Genomic DNA, 11,836 nt, shown 5'->3' on the forward strand with positions numbered 1-11,836 from the left:
ATCTGGACTCACCCTGCTTAAATATGAATACCATCTACAAGCTTTCTTATCCTCAATTTTCTCATTAAGGAAAAAAGATAACAATAGAGCCCTCCTTGTAGAGTTGTCATTACATAAAACGAAATAATGCATAATATATAAAAGATTTGGCACAGTATTTGGTGCATAACAGATGCTCAATGATACATAGCTAGCATTGTCAAGAAACTTTATGTGTCTACTCATTCTGTGTCCTGGGATACATGTTAAGAATGCATCAGTGAACTGTAAGATTGCTAACCTCACAGAGATCACAATCGGGACAAGTTTGGTTTAGAAATGGATGCATTAGGCTGCAGTAACAAACAGGACCAAAAGTGTGTGATGGCTCAAACATAACGAAAGTTTATTTTTCACTTCCATAATAGCCAAAAGTAAATCCCCTGGTTGGTAGGTGACCTCACGACAGACAGAGATACACAGACCCTCATTCCTTCCATCTTGTGGCTCTAATAGCCCCTATCCTTTATCATCATGGACATCTAGCCAGAGGAAAACGAGAGAGAGTATAGAGGGGGTACACCCTCTTCTTCAAGGCTCTGGCCTGAAATGCAGCTCATATTCCCCTGGCTAGAAGCCAGTCACAGGGCCACTGGCAATGGAGGTTAAGTACTACAGTGAGTGTCTCACAGAGGAAATGGAGTTTCAGAACAGCTAGTGACATGGCATAAACATCTTTGTTGAAAAATGAGACGTGAAGCAGAGAGGAGTTTCAAAGATCTAAGAATTGCAAATCAGTGGCCCATAGACCAATTCTTGCTGCCTTAGACAGAGCATATCCATTCTAGTTAGCCATGAACCCAGCACTCTGTTTCATGTATGCTCAATTCACACACATTCACAGCTCACCTGAGCCCTGGTGTCATTTGAGTTGTGACTCTTGCTTCCATGTGTCCTCTCAGGATTATCCATCCATCCCCAGGGATTTCATACTGTTTATATGCCATGGCTGCCACATCTGTGTGTCCTTTCCAGAATTCTCTGTTGATCTTCAAATATGCACATATAATAGTTTGCTGCATAGCTCCACTTGAGTACCCACAAATACCCCAAACCTTGTTAAAAAGATAAAGATGAGCCCATCCATTCCCCCCCACCCACCACCCACCCCCGCTGCTAACCTGTTCTGCCTCCTATAACATCTATATCAGGGAATGGTCACACCATTCACCAGGCAGAGCCAGAAACCTGAGGATCATCCTCATTCATTCACCATCTACTTCCTTTCCCCACAACATATTGAAGCTCCATGACAGCAGAGGGTTTTGTCTGTTTCATTTTGTCCAACGCCTGGGACATCAGCTAGCACCCAGTATGCGCTCAATAAATATTTGTGGAGTGAGTGAATGAATGAATAAATTGCCTTAGCTTCAGCCCTTTTTATTTTTTACCTGGATACAGCACTTTCCCTGCCTCCTGCCTTTCTCTCCTACTTCCTGCTGATATGTGGGATGAATCTCCATCATCTTCAGAATGGTATCTGTGTTCTCAACAGGTCCTCTATGTCCCCTGAGGATCTGAGGTCTGCTTCACTGTGTGCCTGCCCATTCCAACCACACCCTGGCCCACATCTGCCCTCCTACCCTCTGGCCAATTTCTACCTGCCTTCTGAGTTTTGCCTTAACTATAACTCCTTCCAAAAGTCTTCACTGGCAGCAACACCCTCTCCAGGAAATAATCCAAACCAAACTATGCTCAGGAAGATTAATCTACACCAATGGGCAGGATCAAATGAAGTTACAATATGCTTGTGTTAAGAACAATGGGATGGGGAGGGTGAAGGATGGACTTAAATATTTAGACTGTGCTCACTTAATCACTTTAATGTAAACTACAAGGATGCCTCTCATGGACTTTTTCAGTCTTACTCTTCAGGGCTGCTCTGTCCAATACAGTAATTGACATACATGGCTATGGAACACTTGAAATGTAGCTCTCTTAATTGAGATGTGCTAGAAGTAAAAATACACACTAGATGTCAAAGACTTGGTACAAAAAAAAAGAATATAAAATACCTCCTTAATACCATGTAATTCACCATGATTACATGTTGAAATGATACTATTTTGTATATATTGGGTTAAGTCATTAAACTTTTGTGTTTTTTTGAGAAAGAGTCTCACCATGTTGCCCAGGCTAGAGTGCTATGACATCAGCCTAGCTCACAGCAACCTCAAACTCCTGCCTTTGCCTCCTGAGTAGCTGGAACAATAGGTGCCAGCCATAACATCCAGCTAATTTTTCTATTTTTAGTAGAGGTGGGGACTCACTCTTGCTCAGGTGGTCTTGAACTCCTGAGCTTCAAGCAATCCTCCTACCTTGGCCTCCCAGAGTGCTAGGATTATAGGTATGAGCCTACAATGACCATCAGAGCTGTCATCATATGCAATCTGATAATTAAGTTCACAAACTTGCCATCAGGTCTTACAGCACTGTATAAACAACTTGGTAAGGTTTCATAACCTTGGTATATCAGTGTCTCTCAGCTGTGTTTGTGTCAACATGTGGCAGTGTCTTGCTGAGTGGCATTCATTATTTGCTGCATGTTTCTGTGTGCTGTACAGTGACAGCTCTGATGATCATTCAAGAAAAACAGTTCCAAAATTGCTCTGAAGGGTAGACTAGGTGCTGGGGTGGGTACATAGCTGCCTAAGGGGACTACTTCAAAGGTGACCATAGAGATATTCAGCAGTGAGTATGTAGCACACTCTTTCTAGGAAGAGTTCATGAACTTAATTTTTACACCTCATATACATACATAAAATCACTAATGTGTTCCCCAGGAGTACAGCTTTCCATGTGTGTATGCATAGAGCAAGGTCTTAAAACATTTTCATCAAATCCAAGGCAGTGAATCCCTCCTGGAAGAATGCAGATATTTTCAGAGGGAAAGTCAAAGGGAATTTAAACTCATCTTATAATGATTTTACAAGAAGAATTGAGTCACTTGATACTTTACTATTCTACTACAAGGTACAGCTTTTAAAAGTGAAGGAGCTTGGGTGGGATCCATAAATTTTGATTCTGCTTTAGATTTTTTCTTTACCTGCCTATGTATCCTTTCTGTGGACCAAACCCCCAGGATAACCTCTAAGAATCTCTGTTCCCTGTACCTTGGTGGAACTTACGTAACCACTAGCTTATCCCAAGGGGTTGGGAAGGTGAAGTGCGCTGCTGGCTGAGAAGTTGTCTGGTGGAGCACATGGTTCAAAGCACTGCATAGTATTTGCATTATGCTGGGTGGTGTCTTTCTCTTCCAGGCGAGCCTTTTAGAAGACAGCACAGTTTTCACCGCAGTGACAGATGCCTTTGCTAAATCCTCACGTTGGCTCTCAAAGGTGCTAGGTCATTACACAATGTAGTTTTTTTTTTTTGTCATCTTGTCATTTATTTTCATAACACCTACAAGGGGCAAGGCATAGTTCCTTTACCCATGAGAAAGACGAGGCCCAGGGGAAGGAACTGGCCAGTTTCCCAGCTCACAAAGCTCTGTGAGAGCTGGTATTTTGTCTGGAACTCCTACCTGTCCCATCTGTCAGTTACGGTTTGTGGCTGCTGTGGAACACCCAAAACAGGAACTTCCGCCCATAATTATACCAAGCCATGGAAAAGTGTGGCTGAAACTTACCATCTGAATGAGATCTTTGTAATGATTAACCTCAGAAAATATTCCAGCAAATTGTGCTTACAGAAACTTGTGGCTACTCCCTAATGCACTGGGGGGAGTTTGGGAACTGCTGCTCTGGTCCAAGGGAAGCTATCCCTGACTAGACTAGGATCAGGGCTGTGGCAGAGATGCTGAGCTGTCATCCTTAGGAACATGGCTTCTTAAGGCAAGGTCAAGTTACCTGTCCAGAATTGCCTGTGGTGTTTATTAAAATACAAATTCCTTGGTACCACACTAGATCTAGTAAATCAGATGTGGGCCTAGGAATCTGCATTTAAAACAGTCTACCTTGGGAATTCTTATGCACACTAAAGGTTGACCCTAACTGTACTAGGAGGAAAGAACTAGAGATAAGAATGCTCTTAGCAAGAATGCTCTTTAGCCATCTTGGCCCCACAGATGGCAATGATAAATCTATCACATATGTAAATGAGAGGACAGTGACAATGTATGACAGGTGAAAAAGAGATGCCCTGGTAAGAGGGAGAAAGGAAGAGATGGGTCAGAGCTGGGGAGGACCTGTTCATTCTTCATTATCCTCTATACAATCTTGCATCTTTGGTGGAAGCCTGGGTTGTAAGATGATAACATAGAAACGTTTAGGTAAGAGAGTCTAAGGTAGCAGTGACTTCAGTCATCTGTGAAAGACATTCTGCAAGATCTTTAGCTTTCTTACCTTTGTTTCAACAAAATTATCTTAGTCCCTGATTCACAAATCATCCTGGGAATGTACAGCACTTACATTCAGAGAGAAGTCTCTAGAGCAAAAAACATCACGTATTCAATGGAATGTGACATCACCATTGAAGACTATGTCAAAAGGGGTTTTGTTTGATTAATTTTCATTATCTGTTGTTCCCCAATTAATGAAAGATGATACCATTAATGAGTGTGTGAATGAGACAGTGTCTTCATTGCCACATCTGAAACATTCCCCAGCCTTTTCAGGGTAGAATAGCCCTGACCCAAAGTGTGGCCTTTCTTCATTGTAGGGAGTTACACTCTTTCTCTCCAAGTGCCCAACACCAATTATTGTGTGTCAGCTGCTCACCACCCAGAGCACAATAAGAGGCCTGTGCTTAAAATACTGCTATTTTATGTGCACAAAATGCTGTCTTTATTTTTCAACAAAGTCAATAGAGTTGGGAGAAGTTTGACGAGTAATACCGCATTTATCAATTGGAAAGCATGATTGTTTCACCAGCTGGTATAAACTGCAAAGAACTTCACAACTCCCTTTAAGAAATAATCTTTCCAAGAAATTAAATTTGACTAAATGGAACCTTTGATGCCAACGTCTTTCAAACAACAAAACCACATTCACAAGGAGATGTTCCTGTTTTCTCCATTGAAGAAGAAATAGAGACATGTTTCCTATTGTCCTTATGTCCATCTGGATAGAAAAGGAAGTCTGTGGGCTAGACAAGCAAAAATAGGTTGCATGTGGGGAGCCCAGCAGTGTCTCCCTGCTGGCTGAAGAAGCTCCTCTTTGTTTCATTCCTGAAGCACAGCGTTGTTTTCTTGGGACCCGGCTCCAAGTTAAACCTGGGCTAGACTATGGATCCCTTACACTTGATTTGGTGATTGTGAGACTTACCCAAATGCAAGCCTAGAACACAATTGAACCCTTATTAACTTAAACTTCCATGAATAGGAAAGAAGCCACTTGATCTTACAGAAGTTTTGCCTGGTTGCTTTCTTTTATACCTATTGTTAAGCCATAAAATGAAATCACTGAATTCTGAATTCTCCCTCTGTGAGCATTTGCTACTTTAGAATATACATTTAAGAATTTTACAAAACAAAACTGTGCCATTAAAAAGTACTTCATCCATATGATAGTGCAATTCTACTTCTAGTATGCATATACCCAAAGGAATTGAAAGCAAGGTCTCAAAGGTATTTGTATATCCCTGTTCACAGTAGCTAAAGTTCCAATAACCAGAGGTGGAAGCAATCCAAGTGTCCATCAGTGTATGAATGGGTGAATAGAATGTGGTATTTACAAACAAATGAGGAATTGTTCTTTAGCTTTAAAAAGGAAGGAAATTACACATGCTGTAACAATGGCTGATCTTCGAGGACATTAGGCTAAGTGAAAAAGACAGACACTGCACAGCTCTACTTACTTACATAAGATACTGAGACCAAATTCACAGAGACAGAAAGTCAAATGGTGGTGACCAGGAACAGGGGGAGGGAGGCATAGGGACTGAGTGTTAATGGTATAGAGTTTCAGTTCTGCAATATTAAAAGAGTTCTAAAGATGGATGGCAGTAATGGTTACACAACAACGTGAACATACTTAATGCCATGGAGAATGCCACTTAAAAATGGTTAAGGCTGGGTGTGGTGGCTCACACGGGTAATCCTAGCACTTTGGGAGGTGGAGGCAGGAGGATCTCTTGAAACCAGCCTAATATAGCAAGACTCTGTCTTTACAAACAAACAAGGAAAAATCAGCTGGGTGTGGTGGTGCACACCTGTAGTCCCAGCTACACAGGGGCTAAGGCAGGAGGATCCCTTGAACTAGGCATTCAAGACTTTAGTGAGCCATGACTGTACACTGCAATCCAGCCCAGACAACAGAGCAAGACCCTGTCTCCAGAAAGAAAAGATGGTTGAGATAGTATATAATAATATTTTTAAAAAGTATATTAGGGGCGGCACCCGTAGCTAAGTGGGTAGGGTGCTGGCCACGTACACTGAAGCTGGCAGGTTCAAACTTGGCCAGGGCTAACTAAACAACGACAACTGCAGCAAAAGAATAGCTAGGCCTTGTGGCAGCACTTGTAGTCCCAGTTACTTGGGAGGCTGAGGCAAAAGAATCACTTAAGCCCAAGATTTCGAGGTTGCTGTGAACTGTAACAACACGGCACTCTACCTAGGGCAACAGCTTGAGACTCTGTCTCATAATAAAATAAAATAAGATAAAATAAAATAAAATAAAAATTAGATTATATTCCAAACCTCTTATTAAGGAAAACTTCAACATTTTCAAATAACTGTAAAATGCTTCCCACCCAACTTTCAAAGTAAATACAATGTTTTGCCAATTCCTTGGGACTCTCAGGAAATCAGATTTCTGATTATTATTTATTTGAAGAAAGCACGAGGGGTGTTCCAAACTTGCCCTACACAGGAAAATGGGAAATTGTAGCTAAATGAACATTTATTGAGAAAATATTCGTGAAATGTTCTTTATAAGTTAATCACTTCTTTCTACACATGCACAGTCTTCCCTCTTGTTGCAATTTTCCTGTGTATTGTGACTTTCCGGACACCTGCTATTTCTCCCCGGCTCTGTGTATTGGTCAACTGATCTGTGGCTTTTATATTGCTCTGGTCTTTACCAGAAGCTTAGGTAAATATTTATAAATTTTGTTAAGCTTCCTAATAGCTGGGTACTGAGAAGCCTGTACATCTTTATGAAGCATATTCTTAATAAAATTCACAAAGATGAGTGCAGGATAAATAGCACAAACCCTGCTGATGTTCCTGGAACAGTAAACAAGAACACATATCGTCCTTGCTCATATTTGCTCATCCAGCAATAGCATCCAGCTCAACAGCAAAGACTAGAGCTGTATGAACCCAGAGATTCTCTTCATCCCTGCCTTCTGGAGCACTAAGTTTCTAAACAGGTCTCTTAGGAGTGACAGAAGATAGGGCCCTAAACCCCCATCTCTACATCAGCTTGTAAAACTAAATTTGCGTATAATTTGCATAGTGAGGTTCTGTTCACCCCAGAAAAGATTGAAATCTGCTAATCTTGAAAATATGTTGCTTGATTCAGCACCTTTCCTTCCCCTCGTCTCAGTTCCCAATTGTCCTAATTCCATATGGCCATCCATGCAATTATGGGAAATCCACCTTCAGCAACGGGAATGGACTTAACACCACGTGGCTTAGGCTGGACCAATCATCACATTCCATCCCCAGTGACTGGATGAGCAGGTGCCCTCACAGGGTATAGTTGGGAGGAAATCTCAGGACTTATGCTGATAACATTGCCACAAAGAGTCTCTCTGTTCGTTGTACATGAACGAGAGCATGTACATCAGGAAATAGCTGGAGGCCGTTTTGCAACCACAGCAATCTGCCAAAGTCTGCCCGAGATGAAGAAAGACCGAGGAAGCAGAGCCAAGAAATGGTGAGGGGAATGTTGGTTCCTGGGCAAGCTGTTTGAGCTTTCCAAATCCATTATGAGCTAGTGAATTCCCTTTATTACGTCAGTCAGTCTCAGACAGCTTTTCTGTTACTTAGAACCAAAAACATCCTCAGTGGCACAACGCTGACCCACATCAAATGCCCCCTTCATTTTACAGATGGGACTACGTTTCACAGATGCTACACGGTCCGTGAAGAGGCTCCGCCTTCCCAGTTCTGGGCCCTTTTCTTCCTTCTGTCCTAGCCAGCTAAAGCATGTTTGTGATGGGTTTAGCAACAACGAGCAAAAAGTTTGTTGTCGTTATGGCTAACAACTGATTGAATGTGCTCTGATGTGCTGAAATTGATTTTCCTCAAGTTGGATTTCTGACAATCAAGCTTGTTGCTTTACAGCTACACTTTGTATTATGAATTAGGATAAATATCATGATGCATTTGTCCTTGAGATTCATTAGAAAAAAGAAAGGATTAAATAGTTAGAGGAGGTATGAGGATCTGATTTTGGAACTTATTTTATCAGCAGCTAGTTTAGCTGAAACTTAGGCTCAACTGTGCACGCTGCTTTGCTGTTTTCCTCTGAACCTCTCATACGCTCTCATTTCTTGATAATCAGCTCTCATTACCATCACTCATCTTTCACATATTACCCCGTCTTCCTTCCTTTGCGGCTTCCCTCTACAGCTAGGATTTCCAGATTCTGTGGACTTTCCTCTATAAAATCTGAAAAGCATTCCATTTTTTTCTATACATTATATCTCCCTCACTCAACCATTGACCTTCTCTCTCCCTAACCCTAAAAATAATTAAGACAGTGTTCATCAAACCTTTGCAGAAATGTCCCTTGAGAAAGAGAAAAGAGAAGAGAACTTACATTTTTTGCAGTAGGAGAGGCACTAGAACTCAGGGGTGCTCAAACTACGGCCTGCGGGCCACATGAGGCAGTGTGAATGTATTTGTTCCCATTTTGTTTTTTTACTTCAAAATAAGATATGTGCAGTGTACATAGGAATTTGTTCATAGTTTTTTGTTTGTTTTTTTAACTATAGTCTGGCCCTCCAGTGGTCTGAGGGACAGTGAACTGGCCCTGTGTTTAAAAAGTTTGAGGACCCCTGCAATGCTTTACAGATACTAACTCGTTTAATTCTCACAACCACACCATGGGGAGTAGGTGGTAGTATCCCAGTCTCAAAATAAGGAAACTAAGGTTGGGTGACTTGTAGGGTTGAGTTCCAAACCTGGGTGTGTACAGTTCCAAAGACACTTCCTATTTTGTTGGGCAATAGGTTTTGCCCCTTTTGTACCAGTTCCAAATGATAACGATCTAGTGTCCAAATGTCAAGATCTCATCCAGGTTGAGAGAGAAAGACAATGGATATGTCTGCCAACCTTTGCTGAGGGGCAGAGTGGCAATTCACACATCACGTATTTCAGGTCTCGGCATGCCTAGGCCACAGCCAGTTGTGGTTTCCCAGGAAGGATGGGTGCACCAGGAAGTTTAGCTAGAGCTTGTAAACTAGGATCTGTTGGGAAGACTCTGCTGCTTAAAGTTGAGTTAGCCTTTATAGTTTATATCTGAGAAAACTGGAAGTCAGGTAAACATTATCTCCTAGGAGGTGAATCACAAACCCTAGTAGGTGAGAAGTTCGGGGTCTGAAATGACTAGTGCACTTTTGTGGTGCACTGGGGCAACATACCTGCATCTTTTTTCTTTTTTTTGAGACAGAACCTCAAGCTGTCACCCTGTGTAGAGTGCTGTGACATCACAGCTCACAGCAACCTCAAACTCCTGGGCTCAAGCGATTCTCCTGCCTCAGCCTCCCAAGCAGCTGGGACTACAGGCATCTGCCACAATGCCTGGCTATTTTTTGGTTGCAGCCATCATTGTTGTTTGGCAGGCCCGAGCTGGATTCAAACCCACCAGCTCAGGTGTATGTGGCTGGCGCCTTAGCCACTTGAGCCACAGGCACCGAGCCATACCGGCATCTTTTTTTAGATTAATGTTGGCACACTTAAATGCATGAATATGGCCCTCTGGAAAGACTCATTTAGGAAAAACCAGTTCACCTGCCATTACCTAGGCTACTCATGGTGTCTTACTATCAAACCATGCAGTTTGATATGGTTTGATATGGTTCATGTAGCACATAAACAAGCAGTGAGAAACGGTCAGGCTTTCTTTCTCTGAAGACATAGGGACATCAGGGAAGAAGCAGCAAGTTGGCAGGTGTGGAAAGCTGCTCTTATGCAGATAAGTTCATCAGGCATCATCCTTAGCCTGGTGCTAGACAACACTGAAAGTTGCCCAGTGACACGGCTTGTGGTTGCAAAGATAATGGCCCTCACCTGGGGCTTTTCAAGATGTTCAAATGGCAAGAAGTTGAATCTGGTCACAAAAGGCATTCCATAAATACTTAACAAATGAATAAGCCCTGCAGTGGAAATTGGGGCAAATTATGGATTCAGAAGACCTGAGCCATATTGTCTTATTTCCTCATCCGATGAGTATCTACCATATTCACCTGTCTGGGGAAGAATCTTTTAGTGTAGATGGCAAGGAGGCAGATTTAAGGCTCGGTTAATGGTGTGGGTATTTGGGACTGGGAGGAGCCAGCATGTGAATGACGGCAGTTTTCAAGGGCAGCTCTCTAAGGAATGAACTCTGAAGGTGACTTGGGAGGCTGAGAAGGTGAAACTCTTCTTACACTGTAGCACATTGTGGTTCTATCTGATCAAAGGAAAGGGGGCCATCCCCAAGAATGAATAACAAAGGATTTGAAAATAGACTTTGACACTGACAAATTAAAGATGCCAGATCTCTATGGAGAGTTTAGTATGATCTATAAATTCTGGAGCTCGGATTTTCAGCCCTGCCTGCATCCAAGGCTTACTCGGGAGGTTCTCAAACCTAACAACACCCGGATCTTTCTTCCAGAGATTGGAATTCAGTTGATCAGAAGTGGGGCCCAGGAACTGATATTTTCAAAAAGATCCCCAAGTGGCTTTAATGTACTGGGATGATTGAGAAATTTCCACCCTACATATAACTCAATGCAGGTAAATTTTCAGGATTACATTGTTGAACTAGGAAATTTTGAAGGACCTCAAGTGAAACATTTTGGGATTATTGATCCATAACATAGGGTCCTTGATTTCTCACCAGCCCCTATTCTTAAGGCTTGGCAGTTCCCAGGTGACTTCCATGGAGAGTTTGGATCATAATCACAGAAGACCAATCCTGGAGGCCATAATCCCCAATGCTGAAATCCTTCAATAGATCAAAATCCCTAACATCTAAAATCCTGAAAACCATTATCACAGAGCAGTTGCATCATGTTAGGTAGAACTATTATCTTGTTATTGTATTTATTTGGAAATTAATTATGGTTTAAGGAGATGCACATGGGTGCCAGGTTAACAAGGGGTGGACGTGTGGACTTAATTTTAGGTGTCACCTTGACAAAATTAAGGACTGTCTAGGAACCTGGTAAAGCATGATGTTGGGTGAGACTGTGGGCTGTTTCCAGAGATCAGTGTGTGAGTCTGAGTGGGCCAGGTGGGGAAGAGCTCCCTTCCGTGTGGGCAGGGACCACCTAACCGGCCAGGGCCCCTCCCTCTCCCAGAGAGAACAAATGCAGACGGTGAATTGTTCTCTCTGAGAGCTGGGACGGACTGTTCTGCTGCTGCTGTGGACATCAGAACTCCAGGCTCGCCAGCCTGTGGGCTCCAGGTCTCACACCAGCAGAGCCCCAGGGCCTAAGGCTGTCAGCCTCAGACTGAGAGGAAGACCATCGCTGCCCTAGTTCTCAATGTAAAAAAGTTGAAACTTCCCCAACAAATGAAGAGATGTCCCTTTTGTACATCTGCATTTGTGAAAGATAAAATTTCTCAAGATCTTGACTCTTTGGGTAACTGCATATGTGGTGGTGATTCATCATGGTTTGTGAATGATCTTGTCAAAAA

Source organism: Nycticebus coucang, chromosome 14, assembly GCF_027406575.1.
Source record: "Nycticebus coucang isolate mNycCou1 chromosome 14, mNycCou1.pri, whole genome shotgun sequence".
NCBI classification, from domain to species: domain Eukaryota; kingdom Metazoa; phylum Chordata; class Mammalia; order Primates; family Lorisidae; genus Nycticebus; species Nycticebus coucang.